At 35.2% G+C, this 23,193-nt stretch overlaps 1 protein-coding gene across 3 annotated transcripts in view; it reads left to right on the forward strand.

Moving 5' to 3' along the window:
• LOC111064602 (solute carrier family 66 member 3) overlaps positions 1-23,193 on the forward strand; it is a 77,981-nt gene that overhangs the window by 49,163 nt on the left and 5,625 nt on the right. The gene's annotated exons all lie outside the window — the stretch shown is intronic.

Below are 23,193 nucleotides of genomic sequence, written 5' to 3' on the forward strand. Positions count from 1 at the left end.
ACAATGGATAGATTTTAGAAAAGTTAAGTTTTATCAACAATTTAAAGATTAGGAAAATAAGCTACTATTTTAACTTCCAAAATTATTTCAGAAGAATACAAATTTAAATGACTATGGACAAGATTGGTTAAGATATGCATAATAGAAGAAATTTACTGAACATTACACAAAGACAGGAAAGAATCGAAATTTGAAAAGATTAAGGGCCAAGAAAAATAGGCTACAGGAAAGAAAAAAGACACAATTATGGACTCTTACCATACACTGCGTAGCGATTATGCTATTCTGAATCCCGGCATAACACAGGATTCCTAATCATTGTGTGTTGGGGAATACCCTTTCATCATGTGATTCACTGTCATCATCTTGTAAATAAGCAACTTGAAACAACCTTTGAATACTAACACATTAATGGTGACTTTGTGTTTTGTTTTCTTCAAGAACATAATTTTATTCATGGGTTCATTTGTTTCAACAAAGCCATTTTGCTTACAAAAGTTAGTCATGTTCACTTGAGAATGCATTGCATACACCTTGTCAATTCTCAGTTGAAAGTTGAACTCATCAACTTGACTCAAAGCAAGATTCATTTTGTTTACATTGTTCCTAACCTCCACAGAAACCTGTCTCATGTAATCATTCACTTTGTTTATAGTTTTCCTAACCTTCAATGTAGCAATATCACTTTCATGATAGTTGACTTTCAGTGGAGACAACTCCCTACCTACTTCTTTAGTCAATTCTACTATCTCATTAGGGTTGACTTTTTCAACAACAGTAACTAGGCCTACATTGTCTGAAACTTGAATGAGTTGATCTTGTATCTTTACACTACTATTATCCTGCTTCAATTTGTTTTCATCTTCATGATTATCACTCAATGTTTCATGTGCATTTTTCAACAGAAGGTTTATACTAACCTGCTGTAGTCTAATGCTAGCAAATTCTTGCTTCATCTCATCAAACCTAGCACTTTGATTTTGTTTCAAATTATCAATCTTAGCATTTTGATTTTTAAACATTTGGTCTAACTTAGCATTTTGCTTATCAAACAGTTGTGTTAAGGCAGCTATTAACTCATCATCATTTTTAAAATTTTTCATATTGTATGCCATTTTGCTAGTCTGCACAGATAATATATTCATTAGGACTTGATCTCTCTTGAACCGATTTCCCACTCAGCAGTATACCATTCATAACCTATCAAGATATCTATCATACTAATAATTTTTCATAACCAGGGATTTCATGGTGTACCATTTGGGACATATTTATTTTGTAATTAGGTCCCACCACAGGGGTAACATTTGCCGTGCTACCAATTTTTCCTTAAATCGGTTGGAATAGCATTCCACCTACTAACCTAAGGAAATTTATTGGCTCCAACGTAATAGATTCTTGATAAATTATGAATGGGTCTATCGCCTATGAATGAGAAATCCAATTTTCAGAGCAAATGAACTTATAATCTTCATGGATAAAATTATACAAATACACAAAGAACTATATATTACAAGCCTAAGCATCTAGAGTTACTACGAGCTAAATAGGTACTCATCCAGTTTGTAGTTGAAAAACAGTGGCTATTGGCTTGTATACACAAATAGCAATATACGGACAAAATAGAACACTATAAACTGTTTAAAACTCAATTTAAAACATTAATAAATTCACTTAAATAGAAAATTATTCAGAGAGCAAAAATTTACAACACACACAGCCAGCCATTTTTCTAGAGAGAAGAAAGAACAGGAAAAGCTACAAGTCAGAACAGAGATACCTCAAAAAATCATTGTCTACGTTACGGACACGTCACCAAAAAATTATAAATTACAAGTTTAGAATTCACATTTTATATTTGTTCTCAATAAAACTTTATTTTGAAACTGTTATTTTAAATTTTTATATATCATCTCTATTTAAATAAACCATTTATCTATTAATTCTGTTAACCCAGCCTCGGTGACACCATGGAACAATGCAACAATCATTTATGATAAAAAATTCTCAGTCGAAAAGTTTGTCCGTATATCGATGACTCTGATATTTACTATAAAGTTTCATAGATCTCGAATTGAAGACTCGATTCCAATGTGAGAAAAAATGTAATATTACAGTAGTTTTCCGACAACAAAATCACAAGATGAAGCAAGCAGTTAGGTTTTATCTCGATAATTCAACTAATATATAGAGATTCGATAAAATATCGATTGTAGAACCTTGATAATGATCAGGGCTACGGGTATCAATGTTGAACATCGATTTTGGATAACAGAGATCAGAGATAAACTGATTTGAATATTTTTTCCGCGAGGTGGGACAAAGTCACCCCCGGTTAGATAAAGTCACCTCAGTTGACGGTACATACTTGAAGCTACAATATTTCGTATTTAGGACTCCCAATGTTGTAGTTTGTGAGGCATGCAGCCCCAACATTCAGCTTACTTGTTATCTAATATTCCCACATCCCACTCTCACTTGTTTAACAGGAAGACCCAAAAATAAGGGGGGATCTTTAGTTCATTTGGGGGGGATTGGCGTCATAGATGGTAGGGGGGATAGGCACCCCTGCATATGACATTGTATAAGATATGCATAGGAGTGATCCGTGGTCTAGTGGATAGAGTGCTTGCATAGCTGCATAGAGACCCCAGGTTCAAACCATCTCATTACCAAAAAGTTTTTTAACCAGATCACTCCCGTGTTGACGGATGGGCATGTTAAACTGTCGGTCCCGGCTGAAGTATGACAGTCGTAAGGCCCATTAATGGCTTAAATTATGTATTCAGGCAGTGAGACCTTCCCGCAAGGGACTTCCCAGTTCCCACCAACAAAAGCCATACGAATTTACTTTACTTTTTTATGACATGCATACAAGTAGAGAAATCAACAACTACACCATAAATATATAAGTAGGTAGTAAGAATTTATTTAGATCTTCATAATTATTAAGATTTTGTGTATACCCCGTGAAGCTAATTTTAGCTTATTTTGAGGTGTTATTCTAATACGTTAGGGGTATTCACAATGTTGGAGTTGGAGTTAGCTGGCTAAGTCGAGCTATTCGCTATCTCTAGAGCAGATGGTTTTAGATGGGGCGTTCACAATCCAGAGTTATCAAATAGCACTTTAGCTGGCTAAAACAACATTGTGAATACCCCTATTATATTTCATCACATTTGAAAGATATAATAATAATTGCGCTATATATTTCTTTATATTTCTACTAGTAACAACCAAGGATCCAAACAAGAGGAAATCATGGATGACTGAAGAAATACAAGAACTAATGGAGATCAGAAGATCATATAAGAACAGAGATGACAACGCATATAAGACCATACAGAAGGAAATAAGAAGGAAAATAAGACAGACCAAAGAAAGATGGTACGAAGGAAAATGCATGGAAATAGAAGATCTCCATGCAATACATGATGACTTCAACCTTCATAAAAAAATTAAAGAAATGGCTGGTATTAAAAGGTCAAACAGAAGCAACATTCTGCTTGACAAAAATGGCAAAATAATTCCAGACACAAAGGGAAAACTGGACAGGTGGAGAGAGTACATCCAGGAGTTGTTTGAAGATGAGAGACAGCAGGAAATGATAGAGGAGGACACAGATATGGAACAAGGTCCAAATATAACAAAAGAGGAAGTCATGCATGCAATTAGGACAGCTAAGGGCAATAAAGCTCCAGGGCCTGACGAAATGCCAACAGAGATTATAAAGTTAATTGGAGAAGATCAGATTGGGGTGTTGGTGGACCTGTACAACACTGTGTATAACATTGGAATTATCCCTAGAGAGTGGCTCAAATCAACCTTCATCACACTGCCAAAAAAGCAAATGCTAAGGAATGCAAAGACCACCGGACGATTAGTCTGATGAGTCATACCCTTAAGATATTCCTGAGGATCATTCACCAGAGAATATTCAGAAAAATTGAGCAAGATCTCAGTGAAACCCAATTTGGCTTCAGAAATGCATTGGGTACAAGAGAGGCGCTGTTTGCATTTAACGTTTTGACTCAAAGACTCATGGACGTCAACCAACCTTCGACAAAGTTCGCCATAACCATCTCATAAAGCTGATGAAGGATAAGAACATGGACAAGAACGATATCAGAATAATAACATACCTCTATTTTAATCAGACCACCAAAGTTTTAGTTGATAATGAACTTTCCGAGGAGAAACGTGGAGTAAGGCAAGGATGTGTGCTCTCACCCTTACTGTTCAATCTGTACTCAGAAGACATAATACAAGAAGCACTAGAAGGTCAAAATACAACAGGAGTGAAGGTAAATGGGAAGATCATTAATAACATAAGATACGCAGACGATACGATACTAATAGCAGAAACCTTAGAAGAACTACAAGGTCTACTGGATCAAGTAGTAAAGACCAGCGAGGAGAGAGGGCTAACACTGAACACCAAAAAGACCAAATTTATGTCAATAATGAAACACCGACAACAACCAGAAACACTATGGATTGGAGGCGAGCTAGTGGAGAAGGTCTGCAAATATAAATACTTGGGAACAATTGTCACTGACAACAATGACTACTCCGAAGAAATAAAATCAAGAATTGGACAGGCTAGAGCTACTTTTAATAAAATGAGGAGCGTACTGAGTAGTACTGATCTTAGCCTGCATCTCAAATTAAGAATGCTTAAAGGCTACGTATTTCCAGTTCTATTATATGGAATGGAAGCCTGGACTCTTAAAAAGAATGACACCGACCGGCTAGAAGCATTTGAGATGTGGGCTTATAGAAGAATTCTCAGAATAAGCTGGACTAGCAGAACAACCAACAAGGAAGTATTAAGAAGAATGGGAAAGGACAGAGAAATCATGATCACCATCAAAATCAGGAAACTGCAATACCTGGGTCATATAATGAGAGGAGAGAGATATACACTTTTGCAAAACATCATACAAGGAAAGATACAAGGCAAAAGAAGTATAGGAAGAAGACGGATCTCCTGGTTAAATAACTTGAGACAGTGGTACAACAGTAGCTCCATTGATCTTTTCAGGGCGGTTGCCTCAAAAATCAAAATTGCCATGTTGATAGCCAACCTTCTTAAAGGAGATGGCACATAAAGAAGAAGAAGATATTTCTTTTATTGCGGATGATGCCCACATGAGATTTTTGCTCGTGCGTGGGTAATGGGAAGTGCGTTGGTGATTTATGAGATGATCAAATGTCCATGCTTTTCCGATGGGATTCGGTGGGATTTGAACCCGCAACCAGGTAGCACTAGCAGACTGAAGATGGGTGCAACGCCTTAGGCCTCTTTCACACAGCAGAATCCTGGCTCCTGAAGATCATATTATGGAAGATCATATTTCATATTTCGCAGCTCTCCTGTGCTTTCACATGGGGATCTTACAAATAAGCCAACAGATCCAACAATTAGGCCAGTTTCACACGGCAGAATCCTGCCTCCTGAAGATCATATTACGGAAGATTATATTTCATATTTTGCAGCTCTCCTGTGCTTTCACATGGGGATCTTTCAATTTAACCGACTGATCTAACAAGTAAGCCGATGTTTGCTCAAAGTATGACTCATCACTTTTTCTCAAAGTCTAACTTCCTTAAAAATATAGATAGAAGATTTCTGATTTCGGATGTGTATTCAGCTACCCCAAATTCTGTAAAGCTTGAGATCCATTTTCAAAAATACCCCAAAACAAGGGAGTTTATAGCTGTTTTTAATATAGCTTTCCATTATCATATGATTATATAGTAAACATACAAAGATAATAATACTCCTGCCTCACGAAGAGACAGGCAAAGGTTTTAAGAAGTTTCCAAACACCTAAAAAGTTTAAACATGAACATTTTTAATTTTTAAAAGTTAAAAAAAAATTAAACTTTGAAAAGATGAATCCAAATATGAACTCATAAATCATCTCTACTCATCACCGAATAAAATACGAGGAAAAGGACAAGTAAACTTCACTGAATTTCAATTGTCATTCAACAATCTAATTGATCAGGTTCAAATAGTTGAATATACCAATAATTATCTCTTTGCAACAATCAGAAAAATCTATTATGAACATACAGTATAAACATTGTGGTGATCTGAATCAATCTATGGTAATAATAGGAACTGAAAGAATAAAAAATGTCATTCCATTCCAACTAAAACGAAACTGATGTCTGTGTTTGTATTAGAACTGCTGCTGAGTGGATAATGCATACTGAGAAAGTCATGAATAGTCCAGACCAGCCTGGCGACTTTGATTCTTTTGACACCGGAATCGCGTTTTATTTTTATTAAAGAATGAAAACCATGTATCATAGTAAAAAGCAGTTCTTTACTTTGTATTATTATATGAGTAGTGATTAACATAATCATGGCTTGTCGATTTTAGTCGCTGAGCTGAATCCTCAGTAGTAGAACTATGGACCAAGTGCAAGCTTTTGCTTTCTATGTTGTATACCATCGACACAAGCTTTGGCTTTTTTGTTGTTCGATTTTTTGCCGTTCTAATGAATTCTGTTGAATCAAACATAATGCTATTTAACAAGTTGCGCTGAACCTGGTAGAGTTATAGCTGTGTTTTGTAGTGAACGGTAAAAATCAATTTTACGGAAATCAATGTGCACAAGATTTAGAAGATCAATATAAGATAATGTGTTCTATCATAATTTAATGATTATCACAGAAATGTTTAAGTGAAAACGTTGGGCGCAAACCTACTGCCATGAGACAACAAATAAATTTATGAAAAGCTTGATTGCTTGAATAGTGATCTGGATATCTGTTATATGTTTTTAGTTCAAGACATAATATGTCTTGGAATAATTTTTAATCTGTTTTGTCAATCGGCAGGAAAACGTTGGTTTTTCAAAGTTATCTTACTCCCTTATTTCTGGGTATTTTCAGAAATCAAGAAAAATATCCCACCAAATGTCCTACACGAATACAGTGTTAGTTGTATTATAATAGCTACAGTAGCCTACATATGTACTGTATAGTACAGTACCTGTTCGTTTTTACCGTATAATTATATGATAATAGAAAGCTTTATTAAAAACAGCCATAACTTCCTTGTTTTTGGATGTTTTCGAAAACGGGACTTAAGCTTTAATGAATTTGGGGTCACTGAATCCAAATCCGAAATCAGAATCTTTCTATCTTCATTTTCAAGAAAGATGGTTTTTGAGAAAAAGTGGTGACCGGAGAGACGTAGAATCACCATGTGAAAGCGGCGATTTGTCCGCTAGTATCTTGATCCAAGCCGGTTTCTGCTTGCCTCGAGGGGAAAAGACGTGACAAAAGGAGGTTCCTGGCTCGGGGTCACCATGTGAAAGACACGATTTGACTCAATGTACTTTGACAAAAGAACGTGAACACTGTTCAGTGTTCAAGTTGCACGTCTCCTATCATGTGAAAGTAGCCTCACGCCGACGTTTGCTCAAAGTATGACTCATCACTTTCTTCAAAGTCCAACTTCCTAAAAAATATAGATAGAAGATTTCTGATTTCGGATTTGGATTCAGCAACCCCAAATTCTGTAAAGCGTGAGTCCCATTTTCAAGAATAACCGAAAACAAGTTATAGCTGTTTTTAATTGTTGTTGTTGTTGTTGTTGTTTCTTAGCACTACAGCCCTGGGTGGGCCTTGGCTTCCTCCGTCACTCGCCTCCACTCATTGTGGTCATTCGCCATCCTTCTCCATCCACGAATCCCCATTCTATTCAGATCTCCTTCAACATCCTGCAGACACCTTCTCCTGGGTCTCCCTCTTCTTCTCACTTGGAAAATTCCACCCTCAAGCAGTTGTCTCTGGAGTCTGTTCTGCTCCATTCTCCAGACATGTCCCAGCCAGCTGATTCTTTGTGATTCGATGAAACGAACTATGTCCTGGTTTTGGAGGATATTGTTTATCTCTCTGTTGCTTCTTATTTACCATGTTTCATCTTGCCAAACTGGTCCAAAAATTCTTTGGATGATTTTCCTTTCAAAGACTCTAAGTGCGGATATATCAGCTACAGTGAATGTCCATGCTTCGCTGCCATATGTAACTACTGGCCTGATTACTGTTTTATAGAGTTTTATTTTAGTGTCACATGTAATCAGCTTGGACTTAATTATTTCAACATTTGCAAAATATGCTCTATTACCACTGATTATTTTTTCGTTTATTTCTTCAGACTTTTATTTTCTACATTCAGCTCTGTGCCTAGGTAAACGAAACTGCTCACATTTTCAAACAAGAACTGTCCTATCCTAACTGGTTCGTTTCTTCTTCTTTGGGCCTGGGCACTTGACATTAGCATATACTTAGTCTTAGATTCGTTCACCTTAAGTCCTAGTGGCTTTCCTTCCTTCTCTATCTTTAAAAACGTCTCCTTAAGTGTAGCCAGATTCCGGGTCACCAACAAGATATCGTCAGCATAGGCATGAATTTGCTTTGATTTATATATTATTGTGCCTCTTGGGTCCATCTCCTGCATGACCTTGTTCAAAGCCAAATTAAAGAGAACAGCTGACAGGGCATCTCCCTGTCTGACGCCCTTGACAATTTCAAGACTTAGGCTCAACTTTCCTGCCACTAGAACCCTAGCTTGACTTCTCATAAATGTCATTTTTGTCAGCATTATAAGCTTCTTTGGCAAACCATAGCTCTCAAGTGCATCTAGCAGCTTATTCCTATCTATAGAGTCGAATGCTTGCTTATAATCAATAAATAGCATGTGTAAATCTATGTTTAATTCATAATTTTTTTCATTGTCTGTCTAGCATTGAATATCTGATCAGTGGTACTTCTTCCAGGTCTAAAGCCGCACTGGTATTCTCCTATAATATCCTCCGCATACACACTTATTCTTTGCAGGAGGACTGAGGTGAAGATTTTGTATGCCACATTTAAGAGTGTAATGCCTCGATAATTTTTACAATCTAGTTTGTCCCCTTTCTTCAGTATTGGGCATATAAGTCCATTGTTCCATTCTGAGGGCATTGTCTCTCTTTCCCATATCATCATTATCAATTTATGGAGCATGCTGTTCAATTTTTTCCCGCCATACTTCCATAGTTCAGCTGGTATGACATCACAACCGGGAGCCCTATTGTTACTTTGCCTCCTAACGGCCTGCTCCACTTCCTCTAGAGTTGGACTTTCCACTTCAATTTCGGCAGTTTGGTACTTTGGTGCCCACTCCTCATTCACCTCGTCATCTCCATGAACAATTTCTTCAAAGAACTCAGCCCATCTGCTCAGAACCTCACCTTCCTCTGTCAGAAGAGAGCCATTCTCACCCTTGCATATATTGATTCTTGGCTGGAATCCCTCACTCAACTTTCTTACTGCTTCATAGAATATTCTAACCTCATTTTGACTTTTCAGTCTCTCTATTTTCTCCATCTCCTTCTTCAGAAAATCCTTTTTCTTACCTCTGATGAGTTTCTTTGCTTCTCTTCTTTATACTTTTCATGGGCAAGTCTTGTTTTTCTCTGCATTGCAACCAGTCTGTCTTGATTTCTAATTTCCACTGCTTGTAGACATTCATCATCACCACTTTATGGTCAGAGCTATGATACTGGAGAGGATATCGCTAGTAGGGAATCAGAGTGGACCTAGAAGAGAGAAATGGGACCAACAAGAATTGAAGAGACATTTTGAAAACAATGAAAGAATGGATAGGGATGTAGATATGACATGGTCTGACATGAGTAATGTAATCAAAGATGTGGCAGAAAAAGTAATCGGAGAAAAGAAAAAGGTCAAAAATGCTGAATGCTGAATCCGATTACTTTTTCTGCTGCATCTTTGATTACATTACTCATGTCAGACCATGTCATATCTACATCCATATCCATTCTTTCATTGTTTTCAAAATGTCTCTTCAATTCTTGTCGGTATTCATTCCTTTTCCCTTCATCTTCCAGCTTTCCCAGGTCCCATTTTACTCTTCTAGGTCCACTCTGATTCCCTACTAGCGATATCCTCTCCAGTATCATAGCTCTGACCATAAAGTGGTCAGACTCACAGCTTGGGCCTCTCAGTGTTCTCACATCCAGTAGAGATGTAGTTTGCCTTTTAGACACCAGAATGTAGTCGATCTGGTTAGTATTTTGGATTCCAGGCCCTTTCCATGTTCCTTTATGTATTTCTTTGTGCTGGAACTTGGTACTTGCAACGAAAAGATCTTGTTCTGCTGCAAACTGTGCTAGATATCTTCCATTTTCATTTGTCTCATCATGCATTGAGCACCCTCCTGCTATTCCTGCCAGGAAATCTTCCTTCCCTAATTTTCCATTGAAGTCTTCTGTTGCAAGTAACAAGTCATGCCTTGATACCCTTTTGCACAGTTTGCTCATATTGTCATAAGAAGCATTCTTGCCTTCATCTGGTGCTTCATTTGTGGGTGCATATGATGATATAATAGATATTTTCCTGAAGCGCCCCTTCAATGTTATTCTACATAATCTTTCATCACATGGCTCAAAAGAAATTAAGCTCCTTCTGACCTTTGCATTGATGTGGAACCCTGTTCCTGCTTGCCCCGTTCTCTTGTCTGGACCGCTATAGAAGAGAGAATATCCTTTCTTACCAATTCTTCCATTCCCACACCACCGAGTCTCTTGTAGTGCTAAAACATCAATCTTGAACTTTTCACACTCATTTGCTATCACTGTCATCTTACCAGGCTGCAGCATTGTCCTAACATTCCATGTTGCTACATTCAATACATACTTCTGTTTTGTTTTCCCTAGTCCATTTCTTTTTCCTTTATAATTTTCCGAAATTCCTTCAACACAAACTTCGGCTTTGTTGTTGTTCGATTTTTTGTCATTCTTATGAATTCTGTTGAATCAAACATAATGATATTTAACAAGTTGCGCTGAACCTGGTAGAATTCATAGGAACGGTAAAAATTAATTTTACGGAAATCGATGTGCATGTAACTGGATTTAGAATTTCAATGTGTTCTATCATAATTTAATAATTATCACAGAAATGTTTAAGTGAAAACGTTGGGCGCAAATCTACTGCCATGGAGACAAATAAATTCATGAAAAGCTTGAATAGTGATCTGGATATCTGTTACACGTTTTTAGTTCAAGACATAATATGTCTTAGAATAATTTTTATTCTGTTTTGTCAATCGGCAGGAAAACGTTGGTTTTTCAAAGCTATCTTATTCCCTTATTTTTGGGTATTTTCAGAAATCAAGATAAATATCCCACCAAATTTCCTACACGAATACAGTGTAAGTTGTACATACATTCTGTATTAGTACAGTACCTATTCGTTTTTACCATATAATTATAATGATAATAGAAAGCTTTATTAAAAACAGCCATAACTTCCTTGTTTTTGGATATTTTCGAAAACGGGACTTACCCTTTAAAAAATTTGGGGTCGCTGAATCCAAATCAGAATCTTTTTATCTTCTTTTTCAAGAAAGATAGATTTTGAGAAAAAGTGATGACCGGAGAGACCATGTGAAAGCGGCCATTTGTCTGCTAGTATCTTGATCAAAACGGGTTTCTGCTTGCCTCGAGGGAAAAGACGTGACAAAAGGAGGTTCCTAGCTTTGGATCACCATGTGAAAGACACGATTGGACTCAATGTACTTCAACAAATAAAAAACGTGAACACTGTTCAGTGTTCAAGTTGCACGTCTCCTATGGTGTGAAAGAGGCCTTAGGGCATCACACACATTCGGTTCGTTTCGTTTTCGGCAAATTCTGATGAGTTTTAAATGGTGATTTGGTATGAATTCGGTTCCGAATAGCGACCGCATAGCACCGAACGCCCCATTGACATGAATAGGCGATGTGAGTGATGACGTAGGCCATTGCTACAACACCATTTTGGTCTCTAAACAAACCATTGCTATGGAGAGAAAGCATGTTATTCAAATTGGTCTAATTGATTTCTAAGAGTTGAGAATATTTTTTTCACGTTCTACACACTCAAATTATCAATTTTCAGTATTTATTCAGATCAAATAATTTTTTTTCGGGACAGCCAAAGCAGAAAGTCTCACGAGGTAGTGCATAGTACTATATGTATGTAGTCTGCTATGGAAAAGCGTAAACCAGGAGAGGCTCGCTGTGGAACTGCTCCTTTCTACTGCCCAAGCCTAGTATCTGTTTGAGTAACACATTCATTGGAGCAGCTTGTTACCTGCTACTTGGAAAAATAGCTGTTACTTTGTTTTCGCCACACTGCACAGAAAGCAGCTGTTTTCCAGTCCCTACATAGATCTGAAAGACATTGTTTGCAGATGACTCTCGTCTGACGTCAGAACAGGTTTCTTTCTGGCCTAGGCCGGAAAGAGTACCCTTTCCAGCCGCTAACATGGAACTAAGAAAGGTGATCAATAAACAGCTGATCAAAAAACTTTTCATTATTTGTGTTCATTATTCAATAATTGAAACATTTATAATAATATCATCTTATTGTCATTTGAAAGAATAAAAAAGTATAAACTCAACCTCCCACATAATTAAACATGATATTTTAGGTTATTCAGACAAATCAGAATAAAAAATAAAAATACTTGGACAACTTCCTGATATTCAGATTACCTCAGATTTGCTAGAGCTATCACCTTCCACTTCTGCTTTCAGAAGTGCTTTGTAAACAACTATTCTCATATATATATATATATATTATATATATATATATATATATATATATATATATATATTGTTTATTTTTGTGTGTGGCAAAAAATAGCATTCACACCACGGGCAAAAATGTTTTTCTGGCTCTCAATCTTTTATGGTCCTCGGACTTGAAAACCGATTTCAAGCCAGAAAAATCTCATTTTCCGCTCTAGGTGCAAAATATACTATTTCATGAACCAGTGAAGGAATGAGCATGTAGGCCTACAGTCGGCAGCCATTGTGAATGAGTGAACATGTAATGAGTGAATACGTTATCAGCACATGTGCATACTTCACTATTCTGAGGGAGCATCCCTACAGCGAGCCTCGCGTCTGAACCTACAGTACCTCTAGAGAAAGTTGAAGTGCAATTTGTATTATTAACTAGAATTTCATTAGATTGTTATAAAGTTGTAATTTGAAAATTCATATATTCTGTTTTCCTATTGTTTAGTGTAACTGTAAGAGTAGACTAAAGCTTATTTATATAGGTTAGGTGTTTTGGTTTAGCCTAGGTAGGTACTTAGTTTGGTGTTGAAGTTTTCTGAAGTCTATACTCAATTTACATGAAATAATCAGATATTAAATGAACACAACACAGTAAAAAAGTTGAAGATGCTTTGACCACTAATCATGTTGTATACTTCCTACATTCTAACTAAACGGTGATGATGTTTACAAGAATTTCAAATGGGTAAGTGAACATGTGAAGTAAAGCACATAATTATGTATTTTATTTGTACATTTTCAAATAAACATTTTTAATATGAGATAGCAGACTTTAAAACTTTCAGTATATGCTGTGAAAGTAAACTTATATTGAAGAAATAATAATAATAATTAAAAATTTCAGGTAAGAATTCATTTGGCACTTTTACTTTCTCTTCAACTAGGCTTACCATAGCAGCCTACATACATAGTACACTATGCACTACTTCATGAGACTTTCTGCTTTGGCTGTCCCAAAAATTTATTTGATCTGAATAAATACTGGAAATTGATGATTTGAGTGTGTAGAACTTGAAAAAAATATTCTCAACTCTTAGAAATCAATTATTTCATAAATATACTCGTAAGTGTAAGGTGATGTTTTGAGACCCATTTGAATAACATGCTCTCTCTCCATAGCAACGGCTTGGTTAGAGACTAAAATGGAGTCCTAGCAAGTGTGTCACACTTTCATCGCCCATGATAGGTTTTATCATATTCGAATTCATTGCTAGGAAACCGGAAATAAAAAGAAAGTCTTCTACACACGCTAGCTTTTTTGTTTTTGTTTTAACCTGATTATCATGATTATCTGTTAAAAAATCTTCCATGTCAAAATCATTTATGGTCAATTCATTTCTTTTAGTTCTCTGGAGCATTCTCCTCTCAATGAATAGTTTGCTAAAAAATAATATGAAGATAAATTAAAACTCATGGTAAATTTTTATTTTTTCATGAAAATTACATGATTTTATCAATGGAGAGAAGAGATGAACGTTATGTACCATGTGTCATAATCGAAACAAGTTATCAATTCAAAAAAATAATCACTCTGAACGTCCAAAATTAATATAATCAAAAATAAACTATTCAAATAGTTCACAATTTTCAATTAAATTGAAAATTTTGTTGTTCAAGAAATCACATCTTACTATTTGAACACCATCTTTTATATTTTATTACCAGCATGGATTGTAACAATCCAAACACAGCTGTGTTTGAGAAGGAAATAACTAATTGGAGCCGTACGAATTAAAACCTGATATGTATGTAAGCCTCATTCGTTTTCGGCAACGAACCGAACCGAAAACGAACTGAACCGAAAGAAACCGAATGCGTGTGAAGCTAGCCTTAGTTAACTCGGCTATCTGACCTATTTATAGGTATGGATTATTCATGTTCATTTCCTTGTTTAGGGCTACTTGTATTCACATGAAAATTAAAAATCAAAGTACCCTTTTCATAATATTTTTATTTCTCCCAACATGTGTCTCTACATGTGAAACTTTGAAGCTTTCAGATAATACACTTGGAAATGTCTTCAAAGTTTTATTTATTTATTATTACTAGAGACCCCCTGGTCAAAGAACTCGCTCATGAACTGTTGTATTGATCTCTGAGATCTTTTACAAGTATGATACCGTTTTCCAGTAGTAGGTTCTGTGGCGTGCGTGGCGAGCATGACAGTGCTCTCCAGTAGCGCTGCAACCACCAGGTTTTTAGGGTCCTGGGCCCTGCTACTTTTATAGGATAATATTATTAAATAAATATGCAAATTCACCAAAACAATCTCACTCTATTGAAAAAAATCCCATAACAAACATCTATACTCTCTGTCTAAACATTATCACTCCTCAATCACATTACTGAAAACTACATCTCACTATCTCACGCACAACCTTCCTCTAGCGCATCTCGGAACGTTCTCCCTCTAGTTTCGCCTCTACGCGGTCATAACTCTCTCAGCTCACCAGTTCAAAAGTCCAATTTGGTGGCCTGAGTGATGACTCCGCTATTCTAATAATTAATAACCTATGAGAGCGGGGTGTTTGAATTGTTACATCACCCCTCCGCATGAAAAATATGTGGCATACACATTTACTGGCAGATCTTTAAGCTAAGTTGAAATCAAATAACATTTAAATCTTCACAATATCGTTGAATAAAGTTAGTAAATTTTCAGATTCATTAACATTTTAACAATTTGTAACATAAAATTCAAGGAGAGAGAGTATCATAGTTATACATTTGAATGATGAATCTAGTCTAATTTTACAAACAATAAATTATTGGCACAGAGCAAAGCAGAGACCATCTTGACACATTAGGCTACCATAAAGTTCTCCCACATAAAGTTTTAAATTGCTAATCATTATAGTCCTCACCACACATTGGTCACTTTTGAACACCCAGCGATTTTGAAACTGTTGAGTTGACTCTTAGGCAGTGTCGTTGCCGAATGTTGCCTCCTGCATTATCTTCTCGAGGTGACCGCCTCCTTAAACTCGGATGGTGTGTGCCTGTGGCTCTGTTGCTCTGGCCTCTCTGTCCGTTCGCAAAAGGCACTCCTGCGAGACAACACAAAAACTATGACCAGTATCAAGCTTATACTTATTGTACATATCACTAAATAAAGTAAGAAATGAGAATTTCCTAATACTAGACTTAGATTATTCTTGTGCTCAAACATTAATAGTTTTTCTAAACCAATGCTGATGTGACTATCAGCAAGACTCTCCCTTATTTCTTTCAACGTTTCGAAAGTTAAATTTTTTTTGATCAGTTTCTCTTTCTCGTGTGCTAGCATCATATTTGTGATTTTTGGTATATGTAACTTAAATGTGTTATGTTACGTTGGTATCTGAGATTGCCCTTTATTCTTGAAAATATTCGACCATTTTTCCCAAAAACGTCACATTTTGCAATGTTTCTTATTATTCTTGATTGATATAAAATAACTTCAGACTTTTCTTGTTTGGGGAACGATAATTCACTTAATTCGAAACAATTTAAAATTATCTTATACGGCTCTGAAACGCTGTAAATCCAGTCATTTCCGTTTTGAATTAGAAATGGATTTGTTATGTTTTTTACTAGTATTCTAGGACATACGGTTACAGCAGATTCCGAAGACATAAACAAGGAAAATATACACCCATTAACGGTGTGATGCAATACAGTTATAGAATTTTGACATAAATAGAAGAAACTTTTCCTACAGAAATTCAGATTATCAAGTGTAACTGGTGCATAGTATTGTCTATCTTTGGATATGAAAACATATTCATGTTCGACTTTCCACTTGAGCTAGTGTTTCAGCTGCGACTGATAAAGTGGAACCACATCGACTTTATAGGTTTCGAATTGTCTATCCATCGAACTCAAGGGAGCTGTAACAAATAATAATCTTATCCCTGATGGGGTAGCAACAGCTTGTGCTGTACATAAATCATAGTACATAAAAAGATCTTCCTCATTTACAGGAATCACAAGTTTCAGATGAGGTGGTATAACATTCGATATATTATTACCAAGTATATTTACAAAAGGGAGCTAACAGTTTACTACTAACTCTTCCTGCACTTACTAATTATTCTAAATCTAATGCTTGTCTAAATTCAATAACTCGAAGCTTTGCCTCGTCAATAGTTTGATCTAAATGTCGCAGCTTAGTAGTGAACTTTTAAGCCTTGTACACACGTCCGTACAGATTCGCGCGAACAATCGTATGTACACATGCCTCGGCATTCACTGTACGTCCTTGTGGACGCGTTCCACGTATGCTTCGGCATTCAAAAAGCTATCTGATTTGCAGACGACACGAAGACATGGTAGATGTAAATTTTCCACATCATGATAACAATGGCGTCATTCCATTATTAAAGATAATATTATTACAAAATGCAGCTGTATAATTTATTTCAATGACTTGTATAATAAAATCGAAAATAGCCTAAAACTTAACAAACGATGTTGGTGGGTTGAATGATTGTAGGTTGAAGTAAGGAAATGAATTGCTACATGACATAAGATATGAGATTGTCAATTCAAACTTTATTAGGATGTCAAAACATTATTTTGTTAATATACTAAATCTAATTCAACTAGTTATCCAAACAAATGATACCATCATGAGTGAAGCAATAACTTTACAAGAACGATTTGCCCTAACTTTGAGATTCTTGGCATTAGGCGATTCATTTGTTGGTTGCAATATCTATTCTGAATCTCAATAAAAAATTTCTACAATAATTCCAGAAGTTTTGATGACCTAATCAAAGCACTTATCACTGTCCTACAAAATTGACAGTCTTCTTCAACAAAATTAGCCATAAATTGAATCAAATACTGAATTGCTGCCCATTTTAAACTAACTCTGCTCATACACATGACAAAACAAGATTCTCCAAAAGATTAGCTTCAAGATTTACCTTTAAGGAATACTAGTTCAATGTTTGAATAAATCTCTCTATGGATAGCCTAGCTATCTAAAACATATACTATCATATTGAAGATTACAATTTCAATTACCAACTCTGATTGATAACATAAAACAAACACAAGATGATTTGATAGCCACAGTAAGATAATGATTAGTAAGATAATAATAGATTATGTGAGCTAAACTTTTTTGTAGGAACCCTGTAGAGAAGCTATTTTCACTTAAATTATGCAGTTCTAAATTTGTTAATCATGATGCAAATTATATACTCCATGCAAGTTTCTATTTTAATATTTGACAATCCACATATCCTACAAAATTACAAAAATCCCACAATTTATAATTAGTTATTGGATCACAATTTGATTTGTCATTCATTAACCTAATTCATTGAAATTAGGTTATGACGCCTTCAATGTTTACGTTTTGCCTCAACCGTATGGCAAAATCGCGTCCACACGTACATTCAATGCTCGCCCAAGGCGCCTTTGAGCACGCCAAAATACCGACAGGGTTCCGGTTCACCCACATGCCTCAGCGAACAGTGTCCAGACGTGCGAATGCAAGCCCATACACGTATGCTCACCCGAGGCAAACGTACGTGTGTACACCGTTTAAAACGAAGAGAAACTGTGACATCATATCATCAGCAAATTTGGTATCGTCTGAAGGTACAAATTCATTATGTGCAATTGACAATTTAGTCATTATCTCGTTGATTGCCTTAGTATTTAAAATAAGTTTTCAGTTCATGTCCTTCATTAATCTTAGCTGTGTTTGCCTAGAGCTTAGCAAAATTCCATTAAGCTCTTTTAGTTCTTCAACTTTGGAAATTACATGGTCCAAATCATCTGTAGTAGGCGTTCCAAAGAGCCATTTAAGCATGTATCCCCCAGCATTAACTAGTCCTCGTTTAGCTCTATCACTTTCTGGTAAGAGCTTGAACAAATCATTTACATCAGTTTCATATGACTTAAGACTACAGTACACCCTATCGTATTCGAACTCAACATTTTCTTCACAAACTTTTTTACTCATATTCTTAAAAAACTAATAAATTATCGTACATATTTCCCATAATCGTAATTCCACTTTGCATTTCGGACATGTCAAAGTCTAACACAATCCTCCATTCGTTTTCAGAAATAATAGTATCTTGTAGTTTTTCAAAAGCTATTCCTTGATTCATCCTTTTGCATTTTGTAGTTTGGATGATCAAAAGTGTCCACACCAGGATTTTTCCTGTAATATCGGTATCATAGGCTAGAGATAATCGTAGAATAGGTTAAAGACTAATTCTAAAATGTTACTTTCAAAATAATTTTCAACTCCTAGATTAATTTTAAAATAAAATAATAGATTAAGGTATAAATATATTCCAAGTGTTCATAGTTACTTTGGTGTGAATTAAAGCAAGACATGAAAATTCTTCAATAATAGAATATTATGCATTTCGTTTTCATTTATTTGATCCCCTTTACAATTGATGAAATTAGTGAATCAAATTTTCATTATTGGTTTGCCCATGGACATGTTTAGTTTCTTATTATTAGTTTCAATCACACAAATCATTCTTCCACAATCATCAACATTCACTGACCATCACTTTCACACTCCATACTTACTCAACATAGGTACTATAATCATTCACACCGTGTTTTAGTTCTTTATTTTTTTTCTGTCTCTAGTAAACTTGCTTTAATTCTTTTCCAACAACATTTAAAGTTATTATCTTGAAGTAATACAAAATAAATATACATGATAAAAATAAACTTCAACTTAAACTTCCTACTGAGTATTATATTTGAATGAATAAATGAATAATCTATCATATGAGTCATTCTTTTACATTTAATATACAATATATATTTATATCTCAATAATCATGGACATAATCAATAGACTACATAATCGTTATATCTTCTTGGTTTTTTCTTTTTCTCTTGTGTTTCGAGTTTGCATCGTTATCTGATTCATTTTCATCAAATTCTTCCTCTTCTCTTACTTCATCATTGTTATTGTCGTCGTCTTCATCTTGATCTTCTTCGTTTTCCTCATTGACTTCTATTTGTTCTTCATCTTCCTCCTATTCTTCTTCTGGATTGTTTCCTTCTCGAACTTCATTTCCAGCTTGCTCATAGTACAACGCTGGTTTTATTCTGTTTACATGTACAACTACGTTCTTTCCTCTTACTCTCAATACTACATTCAGTTTCGATTTAATTTCTACAATTCGATACGGTCCTCTCCATAGCTTTGACAATTTCTTCACTCTCTTTCTTTTAATTTTTGGTACATAAAGATAAACTTTTTGTCCTACACGATATCCACTTGTTTTAGACTTTTTGTCGTACTGCTTCTGCGTTTTCCTTGCCTTCTCTTGGCACTCAACTGACATTTCTTTTATAGTTTGTAATCTACTTCTAAGATCTTCTATATAATTCGAATAAATCTCTGTATCTTCAGTTAATGTGAGATAAGCTTCAAGCGGTGTTCTCATTTTCTTTCCGAATACCATGTCATAAGGTGTATATCCAATTGATTCGTGCTCTTGCGAATTATATGCCATATTCACCATGGGAAGCAACTCATCCCAGTCATCTTGATTTTTGTTGAAATAATGACTCAACATTTTTGGTATAGTTCTGTGAACTCTTTCCGTTCTACCATTACTCATTGGGTGATAAGCTGTTGTTTGTAATTTTCTTACTCCTAGAAGTTTGCACATCGATTTCATCAGATCAGATGTAAAATTAGTTCCTTGATCAGTAGCCTAATTAATTCCATTGGTACACCGATTCTTGTTATCACTCTCTGTATTAATGCTTGTGCAATAGTCTCAGCAGTTTGATCCGGTAGGGTGATAAAATCCCCATATCTAGTAAAATGATCAATTACTGTTAGGATGTATCGGTTTCTTTACTTTGATAACGGAAGTGGGCCTAGAATATCACATGACAGTCTGTATCCAAACTCGGTCACTTCATTAAATTCTCCTAAGGGTGCTTTCAATTTTCCGTAATCTGTTCTTTTACTACATTCTTCACACACTCTTATAAAATTAATTACATCATTCTTCATTTTAGGCCAATAAAACTTTTCTTGAATTCTTACAATTGTTTTATTAATGCTCACATGACTGGCATAAGGAAGATCATGGTGGAGACGAATAACTTTCTCTCGAAGGCTTCTTGGTATAACAATCAACTTCTTATCATGTTTCTTGAAGTGAATGATCCCTTCTGGACACAATTTGAAACTATGATACTCTTGAAGGCGCTGACACTCTTCGTCTGCTCACTGCTTCTCTCATATGATTTCCAAGTCTAACAGTGGAAGATTCTCAACTGTATTCTTGTATATAACTCTGCTTAAGCAGTCTGCATTTGAGTTTTTAACACCAGGCTTGTGAATTACTTTATAATCGTACTCAGCTAACTTCAAAGCCCATCTGGTTAGTCTACTTGATGGATCTTTCAGTGATAAAAGCCACTTGATAGCACTATGATCAGTATATAGAGTGAATGATCGACCATAGAGGTAACATCTAAAATATTTAACAGCCCACACAACTGCTAATAGCTCTCGTTCTGTTACACTGTAATTTTGTTCAGCTGAATTGAGTTGTCTAGATGCATTATGCAATAACATGTTCAACTCCATTGATTTCCTGAGCTAAAATTGATCCAATTGCAAAATTACTGGCTTCTGTGCTGAGAATAAATGCTTTTGAAAAATCTGGATAAATAAGGAGCGGTTCTGTGATTAGTTTTTCTTTCAACTTTTGAAAAGCGGTTTCACATTCTCCATTCCAGTCAAAATTTTGATTCTTTTTAGTTAATTTTGTAAATTTAATATTATTAAATAAATACGCAAATTCACCAAAACAATCTCACTCTATTAAAAAATCCCATAACAAACATCTATACTCTCTGTCTAAACATAATCACTCCTCAATCACATTACTAAAAACTACATCTCACTATCTCACGCACAACCTTCCTCTAGCGCGTCTCGGAACGTTCTCCCTCTAGTTTCGCCGCTATGCGGTCATCACTCTCTCAGCTCACCAGTTCAAAAGTCCAATTTGGTGGCCTGAGTGATGACTCCGCTATTCTAATAATTAATAACCTATGAGAGTGAGGTGTTCGAATTGTTACAGTTCCATAGGGATCCTATTCCAAAGTACTGAAAACAAATACTGAAAGTAAATATTGAAAACAAATACTTTCTATCGCTTTAAACCTTTATCCGCCATCTTGAATCCGTCATATGGATACAACTTCATTTTCTCAAATGGGAAGGTAGAAAATGTGAATGTGATACATCGATATCTCATACCATTTCTATGATCTCAAAATTTGACAATATTAATAAATTATACAAAAATAAAATGAATTACCTATATACATTGAATAATCAAGTGTTAGTGAACATTAATAGTCTCTTCTACTCACAAATTAAACACTTTGAACAAAAATTTAGTCATAGCAACTGCTATCACAAGTACCGTAATACGGTACGGTATTATTAAAGTTACGGTACGTGTATGTTACAGACAGGCAGACAGATGTTAACGGAAGCGAGTTAATATAGAACTTATAAATTAATGTTGTATATTATTCAGCTGGAATCATGTGTTGGCGCATAAAGTCTGTCTCTATGACAGTCTGTGTGATATCTCCCAAATAGCATAAGCTTTTTTAAATGAATGGAAAAATTAAAGAAATGGCATGCAATTAATTTCAGCTGACTAAATAATAAAATCAAAACAGATTTTTTCTTATGCACTTTAAATGTTATTTTTATATCCTGAAAAAGGATGAAAAAAGGAGTGAATCAATTTTGTTGTCCAACAAACTTGACCTGTAGAAAGGTTCGAAGAATTCCTGTACATAATTTGAAGCTGATTTATCAATATTCTCTAAAGTTATTGTCGAACATAAAATACAAACAGACAGAAAACGACTTTGGCCTTCAGTAAGTGAAAAGTAAGTACTTCGCTAACGCTCATTCAATATTGAGCCCATCATGAGCTCTAGGCTAGTCAAAGTTGAAGCATATTGTGAAAAATAATAATACCATGTTGAAAAGGGTACTTTGATTTTAAATTTTTATGTACAAATAACTATGCTATATAATATACCTGTGAAGGCTAAAACCACTAGTGACTAAACGGCTATAACCTCGCGGCTAGAATGTAGAATCTTGAATTCATCGCTGAAGAATTGGACTCAAACATACAGAATACAGTATTATAATCAAATCAACAGCAATGCTATGATAGCTTTTCTCAACTCAGTTTTCTTAAAGTTTACATTTTAGTTTTAATTATAATACATCTTTTTAGTGTTGATTAATTTGTACAATGTGAAAGTGTGTATATCATTTTTTTTAGATGTATCTATCATTAAAATGATTACCGTAGTTATTATGTTATTCTCATTAATTATTTCAAACCTGTAATAAATTTATTATGCCATACCATATTTTTTGTGGGTTCCCCCATCATAGTTAAAATTATCTTCTAGATTAGATTCTATGATAGAGAAACAATAACGTAAGTTTTATGCTGTTGTTTCTTTATGATTCTATGCACTCAACGTTATTTT

Source organism: Nilaparvata lugens, chromosome 6, assembly GCF_014356525.2.
Source record: "Nilaparvata lugens isolate BPH chromosome 6, ASM1435652v1, whole genome shotgun sequence".
Lineage (NCBI taxonomy): Eukaryota > Metazoa > Arthropoda > Insecta > Hemiptera > Delphacidae > Nilaparvata > Nilaparvata lugens.